We start from the raw sequence: 17,240 nt of genomic DNA on the forward strand, positions 1-17,240 counted from the left end.
GCCCCATGTGGCCGAGTTGCTGGCGCGAGGCTGCTCTGCCCTGGGCGAGCCTTGCCCAGACTTGCCTCATTGCTAGGCTTCCTGCCCAGGAAGGAGCAGGCTGCGTGAGTCTGGGAGACGCCACTGGCGGCTTCCTGACCTCAGCTCCGCATCTGCCTTGCCTTTGAACCTAGACCCCAGGCGTCCGTGTGTAATGCTTAGGGGCCGGTGGCTTGCATACTGCCAAGAGCTCAGGCAGGGCGAGCTCTGTGAGAGGGAAGGGAAGGGCAAGTGCAGGGATCCTCCAGCGGTTGCTTGGTCGCCCAGACTCAGCGCCGCACGAAGAACCGCACCTCCCAGGGCCACTGGCTGGGGTCTCCATCCCGGCATACCTGGAGGCTGACTCCGTGGGTGCCCATCAGCTGCCTCTCACATGTCGTTCCCTTGCGCTCTCCTCCCCAGCAGAGAAGTGTGCCGCAGTTTGGGGTATGCCCCTGCGTGTCTTGACTCCCGCCCACAGCCCCAGCTCAGGGCAAGCAGCCCCTGAGCCAAGACCTGCAGGAGGCACAGAGCTTCCGCGCCTGGAAGCCGAAGGAAGAGCATTCAAGGTGGCAAGCCTCCTCGAGGGAAGAAGAGGCCGCCCAGCCGCGTGCGGCTCAAGCCCTGCTTGGCTGGATCCGAGCGCGCCTCCAGTATGGCAGATCTCCAGCTCTGCTCAGAGGCCCGATCTGGCAGAGTTCCTGGTCTGAGGCTGCTCTGCCCTGGCCGAGCCTTGCCCTGACTTGCCTGGCTGCTAGGCTTCCTGCCATGGAAGGAGCAGGCTCCTTGAGCCTGGGAGATGCCACTGTCGCCTTCCTGGCCTCAGCTCTGCTCCTGCCTTGCCTTTGCACCAGGCGTCCTTGGGGATGGCTTAGGGGCCGGTGGGTTGCACACTGCCTAGGGCTCCAGCAGGGAGAGCTCTGTCAGAGGGAAGGGAAGGGCTAGTGCAGGTCTCCTCCAGCGGTTGCTTGACAGCCCAGACTCAGCGCCGCACGGTGAGCACCAGGCTCCTTGGGCCCCTGGCGGGGCTCTGGAGCCCCGCACACCTCGAGTCTGACTCCGTGGGCGCCCAGTAGCTGCCTCACACACGTAGGTTCCCTAGCGCTCTCCTCTCCAGCAGAGACGTGTGCAGGTGGTTGGGTCCTGCACCTGTGTGTCTGGGCTCCCGCCCACAGCCCCAGCTCAGGGGAAGCAGCCCCTGATCCTACACCGGAAGGAGGGGCAGGGAGCCGGCGCCTGGAAGCCGAGTGAACAGCATGCGGGAATCGAGCTTCCTAGGGGGAAGACGAAGCAGCCCAGCCGCCTTAGGCTGCAAACCCTGCTTGGGCGGAGTCGAGTGCGCCTCCAGGATGGCAGAGCTCCAGCTCTGCTCAGAGGCCCGATCTGGCAGAGTTGCTGGTGCGAGGCTGCTCTGCCCTGGGCGAACCTTGCCCAGACTTGCCTCGCTGCTAGGCTTCCTACCCAGGAAGGAGCAGCCTTTGCGAAGTTGGGAGACGCCACTGGCGCCTTCCTGGCCTCAGCTCCACTCCTGTATTGCCTTTGCACCTAGGCCCCAGGCGTCCTTTGGGAGGCCTTAGGGGCCGGTGGGTTCCACACTGCCAAGGGCTCCCATAGTGAGAGGTCTGTTCAAGGGAAGGGATGGGTATATTTGGAGTACAATCCTGTATCAGATGTGAGGCCCACACCTTCACTCTGAACCCTCACCCCGAACCCTTACCCTCACCACGCCCTCACCCTGAACCCTCACCCTCACCCTCTCCCTGAACCCTCACCCTCACCCTCTCCCTGAATCCTCACCCTCATCCTGAATCCTAACCCTCACCCCGTCCTTACCCTCACCCTCATCCTGAACCCTCACACCTCACCCCTCACCCTAACAAGTTTGGAGGGCTGTTCCACGAACTCTAACCTTTACCCTACCCTAACCCGACCCCCATCCACATCCTAACCCTAACCCACATCATAGTCACGCCCTCAGCCCTATACTTACCCTTGAAGTACCTACCCGCATCTTCTTCATTTTTGACACTTCCCATGCATAACAAAAGACGAGGTTGTAAGGTTTCAAACATGGATCCAAGACCCATTATCCACATAAAAGGGATATAAATACTATGATCACATCATTTAAATCTCTTGCATCACCAAAATACCTCTCCACCACTTATCCAGTCGCCATTGATGGATCACATCTATCTCATACATTTTATAACTTAGCAATCAAATACGCACCAGGACTCTGGGTAATTATAGAGACAAGATTTATTTATACCATAAATATTTCAACAAATTCCACTTTCTACGATGAGTTCAATCTTCACAAAAGTAGGATGAACAGCACCTGTTTCCACTAGGATCCATAGAGCGCAGAAAATCTTAATGATGACCACCAGAAAGGTCAGCACGGTTGATATCACAGATTTTCAGTGTTCCAATACAAGTTCTACCCAAATCCATAAAGAAAGACATACGCATAGGAAACTACAAATTGAAAGCAAGTCTATTGAGATAAATATTGGACATCAATTGTATGAATCTTTAAGGCATAACTGCAGACATTCTTCAGACATTCTTCAAATTCATAGAATGACAACAAAGTATGGCTACGTACAATCCATTCGGTTTTATAAGCCACTCATGAATAACCTCACAAGCCATTTGAAACCAGATGACAATTTCAAATAGCTTTGATCTACAAACAAGGCTGTAAGACAGAAAGTTAAAATCGAAATACATGAAGTAAATCCTCAATAGATATGAAAACATCCCATGGTAGTGAAGTCAATTAGCATTAGTTATTAGGGCTTTCATGCACAGACTCATCTCTGATCGATGTGATCCCAATTCATATTTGGCAAAAAATACGAAAGCTGATCTTAACAGTCATATTATTTTTCTTTGTACCCCTAAAAGAAAAATGAACATGAAAAACTAAATTAAGCTTGGAGGCTCACATTTCCCAATCGGTATACAAAGCAACAGCATGTCAAACTTTCTAATTCACATATGCATTTAAATGAAATTGGATGAAATACCCTAAATAAACACATACTTCTATGCCCAATGTTTCACAAGGCAGAAAACGCTCAATGAATGAAACTGAGAGGGTAACAGCCAGGAAGGCCAGGGGTCTCCACAGGGAGGAAATGGGGTGCAAGTGTCAGACAGTTGTTATCTGTCACTTCCGAGGCAGGAGGAAACAAGCTGTTATCTTTTTCCCCTTCTTGATACAAATTTAAAAAGAGATTTTTCTCTTACAAATCTGTGTTGCTATAATGACACCTGGTTCCGCCTGAACTTCACTTTTCTCATACTTTGAGCTGACCAAGGCATTTTTCTCATGGAAAGGTTTGCCTTAAGCTATGTGAATGTACTATGTATTTACCTAGACTCTATCTTCAAGTAGGTTCTGCCTAAAGGCTCAGAACTGACTTGACAAACCAATATGCTTTACTCATACATGGCTCTCCTGATCTATGTGAATGAAGCTATGCATTTGCTCATATCAATCGTTTTATGGCCCAGGATGACTCACCTGGTGCCACGGTCATCTCCATATATCTTGTGGGTGAGGGGTCTGCTGCCATTCCTTTCTCTAATGAGTAGACTGCTAGTAGCTAGATAACATCCAGCCAAAGATGAGTAGGGGGCACTCTTTCTGCCCCCTTCTGATGTCTATGTCAGAAGCTTTCTCTCTTTTATACTTTAATAAAACGTTGGGACACAAAAGCTCTGACTGATCAAGCCTCATCACTGGCCCCGGGTTGAATTCTTCCTCTAAGGAGCCCAAGAATTCAAGCATCTTTCATGGTTAGACAACAACCTTTCCAAACAATGGTCTTTTCAAAAAAAAATGATAAGTGATGAGTATGCATATGTCTACGAATGAAATGGGACCTATATGTCAAACCACATAAAAATATATCTTCCCTCAACATACATATAACACAACCAGGCCTTCACATGCATCGATTCTCCAACTATCAAGTCATACAAATATGGATGTAAAATATCACAATACATTCCAAAGTTTAAAAGTGATGGATATTGACTTTCGCCTGGTGCTTCTTTTTATGTCATCTCCATTATATTAGCTATGACAACGAATCATGTGCTGTGCGAAGTCACTTACATTGTGTCCAACTCCTTGGGATCATATGGACTAGGCCCCACCAGGCTCCTCTCTCCATGAGATTCTCTAGGCAAAGATACTGGAGGGGTTGCCATGCTCTCCCTCAGGAGATCTTCCTGCCCCAGGGATGGAATCCATACCTCCCATGTCTCCTGCATGGGTATGTTCTGCATGTTCTTTACCACTAGAACCACCTGGGAAGCCCCAAGACACATGAACATCAGTGGATTTGGGGATCCACGGGGCATATACAGAACCATTCCTCCAACAAAACTGAAGAATGACTTTAAAATCTCAAACAAAACATGAGTATATGTGTTCACAAACTTCATGGAGCAAGGGTTTCTTCGATCTGAAAACTGGCATCGATGAAGGACTGTGTGAAGAATACTTCAAAGTCTATTTGGCAAACACAGCCTACGTTGGCTATATTTAGTCCTCAGTTGAATGGAATGTCATGAGTACTGGTCATTTCAAATAAGTAGCCTATGACGCTGTTTACACTTATTGGGACGCGTGGTATACCACATTCACACATTTCAGTAGCATTGGTGCAAAAACGATCCATTTCTCAGGGAAGCTTCTACATGGACTCCTGGGATCAGAGCTCTAACTCATACACACATACTTTTCCTTTTAAAATGATCCTGCATGATAAGCAAACAAAACACTGGATGAACACCTAGACGGTGAGCTCTGTACTAAATGATTTTAAAGCCAGTAGATGGAATGAGCTGATGAGGAAGACTACAAACGAGTCATCTTCTTCAACTTGGTCAAACTGCTCATAGTCATACAAGTGAATGAAAAGTTGAGCCTGTTGTCATTAAATCTGTTTAAAAGAAATAGAATAATAAAACAAATTAGTAAATCTTATTTTCTTAATAAACATTGTATTATTTCTGCACAGCTTTGTTACTGGCATGAATAGAATATCTACAATAATAACTTGTCACAGTGAAATGGATTCACATTCGATATCGATTCACATCTATAATTGATGCCATAGCTGTTTGATACTATTGCTTGAATGAATGCAACTTATGTGACTTCACAAACTACAAACACGACTAACATAATAGGTATTAAAAACCTTGAGTGACATGAGCGTGAAGACTTAGTAGAGTTGCTCTCAAGAATAATGATACTATTATTCGCTCTAGCCATAGTACTGGAATCTGTACATTAACACCCCTGCAAAACAAAAAGGAAAGGATAGAATAATAATAAAGGAACTTCATAACTATATTCCTACTGTAAACATTCAACACGATGTTTTCTTTTAAACTGACTTTCATATTTGGTCTACTGTAACCTCTTCTGTGTTCATTTTATGCTAAACTTATTGCTAACAGTAAAATTACCATACGAGCTCTAATTAATTTTTTTTTACTTGCAAAGCTACTGATAGAACCAAAGGCCAATATCTACATCAAACAGGAGAAACGGAATGGAAACTGTAAACAATTTTATGGAAGAACATTTCCGTGCTCCTATTCAGTCAAATGGGCATTCAAAGGATGTGATTTTTCTGAAAGTTTATTTCAGAAACTTGGAATTGGATGACTGCAAACAATAAAACTAACAATATATTGATACATAATATTAATAATATACAGTGGGTCATTCTTTTTTATTCTGCCACAGCTAACAGACAGAAAGTCAGTTGTCATAACTACTACTAACATAAGACCCTCACCGATAAGTGAAGATATATAGGAAAATCCATAATAGCTCTAAAAACCATCAAAGATAAAATGGTAATTAAAAAATACACTGACAGTTTAGCTGGTATAAGAAACAGGATGATTATGAAAGCAAAGCCAACAATCATGGATAGGCCATGGAAGCCCGTGGCTGTCACCAGTGTTGACTTATATCCTTCATCTGAGGTTGTTAAAAGCGCTTGGTAAAATCCAGAGGTTTGCAGCAGTGGTAACCTCCTGAACAGACTGAAATAAAAAGGGTTTCCAGAATATCCTGATGATTTCCATCTACTAGGCTGTGATGAGCTCAAGCAATGCATACTCCAGAGGACAGAAGACAGACAGGTTGGGAACACGTCTACTGCACTTACGGAGAAAGGGAATGTTGCTGCTCAGCCTAGTACAAGTGTAGAAGCAACACCTTGGTGATTCGACCTTTAAAGACTCGATACATATGAGAACGACTGGTATGAATAAACCTTCAGAAGTGCTTTCTCAGACCTCCTCCCATCATAAGCACAAGCATAATGAAAACACTGAGTTTTCATGGTCTCACCAAAATAAGACTCACTTATGGCTTTGCTTTGAGAATAGTTGAACTACTCATTGTTCAAGAGAAATGATCCTTTCTTCTCTGAAGATTTGTGAATCATTCACAGGGTGTGGTGAATAAACTACTTAAGGGTCTAATACATAAAAATGCAATAGGCTAAGCACAGAGATGTTTTTCTCCCTTTCTCAAAGGATGGAACATTTTGTATTTGCACTGATTTTATGTCTTGACTTCATGTACAATTATATACTGATTTTTTAGTTGACATACAATAGGACTAAAAATATTGATATAATACTGATAACTCATGTTGGTATGTGTGGTTGTCACATAGGATTCACAGGAGATTTAAATTCACAGTTGTCAACGTAAAGGATGAATGCTATTTAGCTTCTTCGTGAATCTAGACCACGAATGAAGAGTTTTCCTCAACATATTTCACTGAGAGAAATACAAGGATGATAGGCATAATACTATGCTTCGACTCATGGATATCTAAGCATTGCTCACAATACAGATCTGATTTTCAACACCAGGGTTCTTTCAGTGTCCTTGAACAGCATTTGTTTTTCTGTATCCAGAAGAAAAAACTCATGAGTACCAAACTGGTTCACATAAAACATGTGTATGAATTGTTATCTTCCTGAACCAGGGATCAAACCCACATCACTTCCCCCTCCTGCACTGGTAGGCAGATTTTTTATCAACTGTGCCACCTAGGAATCGACATACATTTCAAGGACCACTGCCATCAGCTTCTACTGTTCATGACCAAAGTAGGAGAAACAACATTGGAAGAAGTACTCATAAGGGTACTCATAGGAAGTACTCATAAGTCAAGGAACTGTTATACTGGGTACTCTCGTTGTTACTGGGACAAGTCAGTTCCTCCGATGATGATGGGTATAACTGAAAAATGATTACAAATGCATGGGCTGCGATGTCTACATGATAAATGTGTTCCTCTTATACTATTGCTTCAGGGATGCCTACTTCAGCATGAAGGAATGCACTTCAAGGGATGCCCGCTATTCCAGCTCAAGCAACAGATAGTGAAGTGCAGATCATTGTCCTTTGTTGAAAATAATCAGCACTTTGTCAACATAGGGAACATGCCAGAGGAACCCTTGGGATGGAACTCTAAAAACAGGTTGGGCCCTCTTTTTGCCAAGCCCTGCGATAAAATACAAATCAGAAAAAGAAAAATAGCATCGGTTTTGTCAGGACTTCCTCATCTTTTCTTTCTTGGTAGCAGGAAGCAGACATTGAGGCCAGAGGACTGCAGGATTTCATTGTGAACTAACGTTGGGTGGGGTGGAAGCTCATCACTCTAGTAAGAATGTGGTTCAATAAAATGGAATTTCATTCACTTCATGGACATAGAGTTCTATAATCCTTCATTAAGGAATTCAATAAGCTATATTTCCTTACACCTTCACAATCTCTTGGTTTACGAGAACATCAATTGCTAGTCCAGCACTTATACAATGAGTGTTACAGGTAGTATGAATGTATAAATGATGATGAGCAATGACAGGAAGTTTATTTAATCTCTATTTGAATTCTTGATTTTTATATAAATTTTTATAATATCCTTACAGATGTGAATATTTTACTGACATGTATAAATACACGTTGAGTAGTGCTATGATAACTCATAGTGTTGGCACAATAAATATCATGGTTACTATGTGCTTTTCATATATTCCTTTTGAGATTCTCTTCCATTATACATTATCATAAGATATTTAATAGTTTCCTAAACTGTACAGTAGGTCCTTGTGGCTTCTTTTATATATAGTAATGTACTTGTTAATAATTCAAACAAAAACTGGTACACAAATATTCATAGTGACATTCACAATAGCTCAAAGGTAGAACTCATTCAAGTGTCCGTTGGTGGGAGACTGAATATGCAACACAAGGTATATTCAGAAGCTTGAACGGTATTCCACCATACGAAAAGTACATTAAATGGTGCTGCCACTCTGCAAGACATTACAGAAATGACTCCAAAACAAACACATGGAATAAATACATAGTTCGATTCCAATTCAAGCTATGTACCCAAAGGATTGGGAAAGGGGCTGAAAAAATGGATACTTCTTCCGTCATACTCACAACAGCATGATTCACACTGGCAAACAAACAGAAGTGATCTAAGTGTCCATGGCAGCCAATTCCATAAACAAACTGTGGTATACACACAATGGAATCTGATTCGGCCCTTCAAAGTCAGTAATTCTGACAATGCGACAATGTGGACAAACCTCATGGTCATTAGATCATGTGAAATAAACCAGACCAAGAAAAGACAAACGTTCTGTGATTCCACTCATATGAGATATCCAAACAAGTCAAATCTGTCAGAAATAGCAGAGAGTGATTCCGACCGATCGAAAAGAGTTCATGTTTCATGGACCTCAGTTTCCCTTGGAAAAACTGACTTCCCGTGATATCTCCAAAACCAATTAGACAAATAATTGGAAGCTATATCCAGTCAAATGAATGTAGACATAATGTTATATACAGTGTACACCAAACTCACTCAAACTTCTTAACAGACAAAAGGCAAAACTGTATCTATGGTACCTCAGCTTAGCTTAAAACTGTATCTACGGTACCTCACTTCTGCTTATAAAATTTAACAACAACAACAACACACTAAAGTCTATCCAAAAAGGATATAAAACATATATAACATTAACTTTAAAGAATTAGACATTTAAACTGTGAAAAACCTTATTCACAAAACTTAAACACAAGCCACAGGAAAATATATTTATAAAATACATATCTGATAAAGTTGTACTCCAAATATACCAAAAATCTAGAACAATCTCATAAAAATGTATACACCTAAACACCTGGCCTACAAAAATATAAAGATAGTAAATAAGCCTATCAAAAAGACTCAAAATCACATATCATTAGGAAATTACAAACTAAAATAACAGTGAGGTAGCACTGCACACCTATTAGATCCAGTAAACTCAAAAAAAAAAAAAAAAAACGGGGGTAGGGCACAACTTCTCCGGTGGCTCAGTGGTAAAGAATCTGCCTGACAATGCAAGACACTCTAGTTTGATCCCTTACCCCAGAAGATCCCACATGCCACAGAGAAACATAGCTGGATTTTTCCACAGCTAAACAAAGCTCACCTGTGACCTGAATACTATATGGCTAGCACTTACTAAACAGCTTTGAAAACGTCCAGACAAAAGTATCACATGATTATATACAACAGCTCTACTTGTAATAACTAAAAACTTTCAAATATCAGGATGTCTTCAGTAGATGACAGTGTAAACAAATGGGGATACATCCAAAGTGAAGGGAGCAAATGCTACCACAAAATATACCACCTCAGCATGAGAATTAGTGGGACCCAATTAACTTTTTTTTTAGAGGACACATGATCATCTCTGAAACCCAAGTTCAAGACAGCTCTTCTGTGAGTCACATTTACCAGAGAAATCTCATTTCAAAGGAATCCTCTCTATATGCCAGATAGAAGGATGAGACACAGTCTTTTGAAACTCTTTTTCTTTTCTATCGATAGGAAAGCTAAGCCGTAAATCTGCACAACAACCATACCCTTCCTTTCCTTTGGTTGTATTTGTAAAATATTTGTTTCTTTTTAATTTGGCTGCGCCAGGTCAACCTTCATTGAGGTAAGCCAGATATTTAGCTACAACATGCAAATTCTCCTTTGTGGCATGGGAGATCTAGCTCTTGGATCAGGGAATGAACCTGGGCCTCCTTCTTTGGGAGTGTCCAGTCTCAGCCACTGGACCACCAGAAAGTGCCTGTTTTGTTTTCAGATGAAGATGGAATCTAAGGTGATATCTTGGGCCATTTCAGTCACTGACTCAGTTTCCTGAGTTTCTCCAAAGCACGCACAAGGTGCACATTATTAAACTGGTTTGCAAAACAAGAAAAGGTTGTCTGCTACAACACTGTATGCTTACAAATATCTAAACGGTAAATGGCATATTATTTATTTTTAATTACTATGGGGGGGGGAAGAATGCAGGATTCATACATGTTACCACATGAATAAATATTAAAACCATCTTCAGTGAAAAGAAATCCACATAGAAAAGGCCACCCAGAACCCTTATTCACCATGTCTGCTTTCAATCCATCAAGTTTGTCCAAATAACTGAAAATCTCAGTAACACTCTAAATAAAGAAAAAGGATGAAGATGGAAACAAAGATATATTCATACACTTGAACAATTGCTAAAAGTGGAAGTGGGGCAGTGGATTACATTATAATGTAGGTACCATATGATTTCCTGATTTTGGAGATTATGTGCTGGTTCTGCAGAAGGTACCCATTTTGGATAAAACACATAGAGTATTTTAGATGATGTGGCAAATGCTAGCACTTGTTCCCATTGCTAGGCATTTTCTGTACATTTAAATGACTGGAAAGTATACTAGGTTTCAAAACAACCATGTCAATACCACAAAAGAAATTTAGCGCAGACAGGCAGGAAACTTTCTGATACAGGCCAAGACTTACCCAGATGAAGTTCAAGGAAGCTGCGATGCTCACTGCCCGTGAAGGAGTCCACGTGGAATGAAGAAGTAGTGTGGGAAGTCTATTAGTAACCACCATGTCTTGGGTCCTCTGGATGACCTACTGCAGGAGAAACAGATCTTACAGATAAAATGTTCCACATCACTTCACAAAAAGTTGTTAGACTACATTCAGTAAAGCTGAATCATTTTGGATTAATTTACAATCATAAAATACTACCCTTTACAGTCCAAAAATCACTTGCATTTCTATACACTAATAACAATCAGAAAAAATATTAAGAAAATCCCACTTAAATAAAACATCTAGCAACAAACTTAATCAAGAACATAAAAAACCAGTAGTCAGAAAACTAGAAGGCACTGATAAAGAAACCAAAGAAAATACAAACACACAGAAAATTATTCCACGCTCATGCACTGGAACAATGAGGAATTAAAAGGTCCATTCCAACCAAAGTCATCAACAAATACACGGACTGCAATCACAAAATAATATTCAATGGCATTTTCACAGAAATAGAAATATTCCTAATATTAGGCTGCTACTGTTGAACAGGACCTTAAACGGCCAAAAAGACTCTGAGAAGAGGAACACAGCTGGAGGCATCTTCCTATCCCTCTTCAAACTACATCACGGAGCTGTAGTGACCACCACAGTGAGGAACTGGCAGGAACACAGACACATGGACTCCAGGAGAGAATAGAGAGCCCAGAAACGAACCCACCTGTACATGGTCAGTTCCTGAAAATCAAACCAGGAACGAGCGAAGAGGAAAGGACAGTCTTCTCAAGAAACAGTGACAGGAAAATGGCCACCTACACGGAAGAACATCAGTGTTCATCCTCTACATCATCTAACACAAATCTAACTGAAAACCCACCGCTTTGCACGGAGCTCTTTCCCCTGAGTCCTCTGAGATGGACCTCCAGTCAGCCCTCAGCTGGACACAGGAAACGTCTCCTCCATCCTCATTTTTCACTCTTGCAGCGCCTCCTGCTGGTGGGCACTGAGGCAACCCTGCTCCTCTCAGCCTGGATGCAGCCCTGTTATCCAGAAGCCTGAGCCCTGATGGTCCTGAGGAGACAAAGCTCCCGCCAGCTGCTCACGGAGCAGAGTCTAAAGGCAAGCGTCCTGCGCCGCGGGTCAGAGGGCTTTGGCGCCCCCTGCGGGCCACAAGAGAAGAGCGGGCAGCCCGGTGCTCACAGACCTCAGAGGGCTCACCCAGAAGCAGCTCTGCTGCGAGCACTCAGACTGGAAGCCCAAACAGAAATGGGCAGAATAGCTCCATGACCCTCCATAAAACATGGCTAAGGAACAATCAGAGCCTGCATGGAATGCAGCCATAAAAGGAACACATTTGAGTTTGTTCTAATAAAGGGGAGGAAGTCAGTCAAGAGAAAAACATGGAATCTAGAAGGATGGTACTGACGAGTCTGTTCACAGAGCAGCAATGGAGGTGCAGACATAGAGAACAGACTTACAGACGAGGGTGGGGAACAAGAGGAGAGGGTGAGATGAATGGAGAGAGCAGCATGGATGCAGGTACACCTACATTTGTAAATAGACAACCAATGGGAATTTGCTGTATGATTCAGGAACTCAAACTGGGGCTCAGTAGTAACCTAGAGAGGTGGGAATGCATGCGAGGTGGGAGGGAGATTCAAGAGCAAGAGGACATAGGTACACCTATGGTTAATTCATGTGGATGTATGACAAACCAAACCAATATTGTAAAGCAATGATCAATCAACTAAAAGAAATAACTTTAAAAAAATATGAACATAAACACAAACTTTGCAACAAGGTAACTCCATTTAAAAGACTATAGAATTTTAGAAAACTGCAAAAGTTCTACATGACCGTTGGTCTGGTGATCAGGTCTAACATACACAAAACAAGCCAACTTACCAAATTATGAATATAAATTATTTAAAACATTGCCTTTTATCATTTCATACATTTACCCTGTGGAGGACCTTACTCGAGAGAACCAAAACAAACTGTTAAATGAACCACGGACCACCCACCCTGGCCAGGCAACAGAGAAAAGAAAACACTTGCAGGAATCATCTTACAACAGGAGGTCCTGGGAAGGAACAAGGAACGAACAAGCTACCACCAACCAGAATTCTGGAGAGGTCAGGAGATGGGAGGCTCCAGTTCAGAGGTCCTACCAACCTCCCAGGATCCACTTCGCTGGAATCCATCTCAGCTGAGTGATGCGTGTGCCCCCAAGAAGGATCCCAATTCAGAATGCCTGGCAAGAGACAAACCAGAAGTGAGCCCGATGACCATAAAACCTGAGACTGTGAGCCACGTGACAGAGTGGTTCTCTCCGTTTCCCTCACCCTCCTGCCCTCCACCCTGGCAGCCCTTCCCAATAAAGCCTCTCGCTTGGACAGCACTCCTCTCCTCAGACAACTCATTGCCCAGTGTCAGACAAGAACTCACTCTCAAGCCCTGAAAGGGATCCCCCTTCCTTCATCAAAAGCAATATCCAGGAGAAAATATCTTCAAAACGCTATCTTGCAGAGAAGGAAATCAGAGAAGGCAATGGCAGCCCACTCCAGTACCATTGCCTGGAGAATCCCACGGACAGAGGAGCCTGGTAGGCTGCAACCCCGGGGTCACTAAGAGACGGACACGACTTCACTGAGTGGCTTCACTTTCACTTTTCACTTTCATGCACTGGAGAAGGACATGGCAACACTCCAGTGTTCTTGCCTGGAGAATCCCAGGGACAGAGGAGCCTGGTAGGCTGCTGTCTATGGGGTCGCGCAGAGTCAGGCACGACTGAAGCGACGCAGCAGCAGCAGCAGCAGCAGCAGCAGCAGCAGCAGCAGCAGCAGAGAAGGAAATGGCACCACCTGCAGTACTCTGGTCTCAGAAATCCCAGGGACAGAGGAGCTTGGTGGGCTACAGTCCAAAAGCAGGGCATTTCTGATGGGAGGAAACAGTCCCAGGGAAGCTGAGCTGCTCACCAAAGGCCCCAGAGCTTTGGATAGCACACCAGAGCTGGGGCTGAGGATTCCCAGCTGCCATGCCTCTTGATCCTGGCCTCTTTCACTAGATACATGTGTGGAAAACTAGTCTAAAATATGCCCTGGTGGTTCCATAGTAAAGAATCCACCCCCCGGTGCTGGAGATGCATGTGCGATCCCTAGGATGGGAAGATCCCACATCCTATGGAGCCCGTGTGCCACAACAGCCGAGCCTGTGCTCTAGATCCTGGAAGCCACGATGCCGAGTTCACATGCTGCAGCCACTGAAGCCCGTGAGCCTGTGCCGCTCAACAAGAGGAGACACTGCAGTGAGAAGCCTGCAAACCACTAGTTATGGCCCATGCTCACCAAAACTAGAGAAAAGCCCACACACAAAGAGGCAACACAGCCAACAATCAATAAAACTGTTTTCCTAAAACAATGCATATCTGACAAAGAAACTGTATTCCGAATTGTCCAAGAACACTAGAGCAAACAAGCCCATTCATAATTGGTAGCGACTGAAATAGACACCTGGCCACTGAGGGTATACTGATAGTAAACTATCATACAAAAACATACTCAAGATACTGGTGCAATGCATGCAGAGCCCCCTTTGAAAGACAATCTGACAGTTTTTTCAGTAACCACGTGGGACAAGCACTGAATTCTGTGTATGACAAGCGGTGGAAGCCAGGTATCTTACCATTGGAATGCAAAGTTACAGATAAACAAAAGGAAACGTTACAATGTCCATGTCGTGGTGGATCAGGTTGGAGACATCACAAATTACCTTTAACTGAATATGTTCAAAGGTGAGCTGGAATACATGTATATATATATATCCATGTATTGTCAGCTGAGCATATTGAGCTCCTACATGTATGTTTTAAATATCATTCTCTAATAAAAGGGAACAGGAAACATCTCCAATGGCCCGGTGGTAAAGAATCTGCCTACCGATGCAGGGAACACGGGTTCAATTCCTGTGTAGGAGATTCCACACGCCCAGGGGCAGCGAAGCCCTTGAACAGCTCTTGAAGTTTGCATGCTCCAGAGCCCAAGTTCTGCAAACAGAGAAAGCACTGCAATGAGAAGCCATGGCACAGCAACTAGAGGTAGCCTCTGCTCACTACAACTAGACAAACGAGCAATAAAGACCCAGCACAGTCAAAAATAATGTAATGTTTAAAAAAGGACAGTTCTTTGAAGAAATGACTGAGACTAGGGTGAGACTGTAAATATATGAGACAGGGTCATCTTAAATTATGAGAAATTAAAGAAACTAAAGACAACTATCAAGCTGTCCAAACTGATACAAATGAATGATGACACAGTGTTATCTGTATACACCAGCAAATAACAATCTGAAAAGGAATTTAAACAAACGATTCCCTTTCAGTCATGTCAACATTACTAAAAGACTTTGCTATGGACAGAATGAGGATAACAAGACTGGCACACTGGAAATGATACATGATTGCTGAAAAATACCCTAAAGACATGGACAGATATGCCATAGCGATGAAAAGGCTTCAGTTGGCAATACCATGGAATGCATCTTCAATCTGAAATGAAGATTCAATATGAATTTCAAAAGGCTGAAAGGTGGTTGCTAAACCACAAAGATGCCAGCATTCTTGGACTCAGAATTCAATCCAGGGGCAAGTGACGAAGCTTGATGGCTCAGAGGTTTTCTGTTAAAAGTTTTATTAAAATATAAAAGAGATCGAGAGAGCTGCTGACGTAGACAGTAAAGGGGAAGAGTACCCCTGCTAGTCTTTAGCCAGATGTTATAGAGCCACTAGCAGTCTGCTAATGAAAGAAAGACAATGTGTCAGAGAATGGCACCAGGCCCCTCACCCACAGCATGCATTGAGCTAACATTGGCAGCAGATGAGTCATCCCAGGCCATAAAATGATGGACATGAATCTTGAAGAAGGCAGATTTCCAAGCAAATATATAGTTTCATTCACATAGATTAAGAGAACAAGGTATGAGTACAACATACTGGTTTGTCAAGTTTTTCTGAGCCTTTAGGAAACTGACCTGAAGACAGAGCCTTGGGTAAATACATAGTACATTAGCATACCTTAAGACAAACATTTCCATAAGAAAAATGCATTGCTTAGTTCAAGGTTTGAGGAAAGTTAAATTCAGGTGGAGCCAGGAGTGGTCATGGCAACACAGAAATTTCTGAGAAACCTTTTAAATTTGTATCAAGATGGAGAAAAAAATGCAGCACTCTTTTGTCTCCTCCGGCCTCTTAGAGAGAGAAAAAACGTCTGACACTTGCGGTCTATTTTCTCTGTCTGGAGACCCCTAGCCTTCCTGCCTGTTATCCTCTCCAGGCCTGTAGGAAGCAATACACTAGGCTGCTTGGGAAAACCGCGCGGTCTGAGCTTTATGCAAAGGGTAAAGCAGTAAAACCCTTGACCTCAAAGGCGAGGCTTTTCTGCGACCGCCATTTTAGTCGGCTCCGAGACTGCAAACAAAGAGGGCAGAATACATGGTTCCTGCTCCGCCCAGTCCGAGTTCCCTTACCTGTGGCCCACAGCCCTGCGCTCTGCTCGCTGGATGCCAATCGACCCAGGAGCCCAGCGAGCTTCCCAGCTGCTGGCGAGCCCTGAGCCCTGGCCCCTGCGCCGCCTGGGCTCCCGCCCCAGACCCGCTCACGTGAGCCGCGCCTGACCAGCCGCCCAGGCTGGCCCCGCCCCGGCCGCTGGTGCGCAGCCCCAGCCTCCTCCAGGAAGAAGCGGGACCCAGCCTCCAGGCTCAAGCACTAGGCAAGCAAATCCACCCCACCGAGACAATCCAAGCTTTTCTCAGCTGATCTGGCAGATTTGGCGGAGGCTGCTCTGCCTATAGAAAGCCCAGACTGCCTCACAGCCATGCTTTCTTAGAGCCAGACCCTGGCGGGCAGAGGCAGGCGTCCTGGGCTCTCCCAGCAAGCCTCGGTTAGGTGCGCTGGTGAGCAGGCACTACAGCAGGAGCTCCAGGAAGAGCTGCTCGAGGGGCGGGGGACAGCAACAGGCGGGACTTGGACCAGAAGCGCTTATTTTTATCAGAGGTTTATTGTTTAGCTTAGGGTTAGGGTCTGGCAGCCCCCAACTTGCAGGCTCGGGCGCAGGGAGGGTTAGTGGGGATCCCCCTCTTCTAAGAGTTCGGGTTTGGGTTAGGGTTCATGTCAGGGTCAGGGTTCGGTTGCGGTTAGGGTTAGCATTAGTGTTGGGGTTACAGCTAGTGAGCCTTAGGGCCCATAGTTCTTTAAGCCTGCCCTGGCGGGCCGAGGCTTGA

General features: G+C 44.1%; 1 long non-coding RNA gene across 5 annotated transcripts; it reads right to left on the reverse strand.

The window, feature by feature from the left end:
• Window positions 1–2,262: 2,262 nt before the first annotated feature.
• Window positions 2,263–16,633, reverse strand: LOC121818463 (uncharacterized). Of its 5 annotated transcripts, XR_009599054.1 has the most exons (7): window positions 16,488–16,633; window positions 14,903–15,009; window positions 13,085–13,218; window positions 11,686–11,776; window positions 10,941–11,060; window positions 10,538–10,594; window positions 2,263–6,980 (listed from the first exon to the last, which is right to left on the reverse strand). It is a non-coding gene; the product is annotated as an uncharacterized LOC121818463 (long non-coding RNA). The 5 variants fall into 5 exon arrangements; XR_009599055.1 differs by lacking the exon at window positions 10,538–10,594; XR_009599052.1 differs by having other exon boundaries at window positions 10,538–11,060.
• Between the last annotated feature and the right edge of the window lie 607 nt (window positions 16,634–17,240).

The sequence above is a fragment of the Ovis aries genome, unplaced genomic scaffold, assembly GCF_016772045.2.
Source record: "Ovis aries strain OAR_USU_Benz2616 breed Rambouillet unplaced genomic scaffold, ARS-UI_Ramb_v3.0 scaffold_111, whole genome shotgun sequence".
Taxonomy (NCBI): Eukaryota; Metazoa; Chordata; class Mammalia; order Artiodactyla; family Bovidae; genus Ovis; species Ovis aries.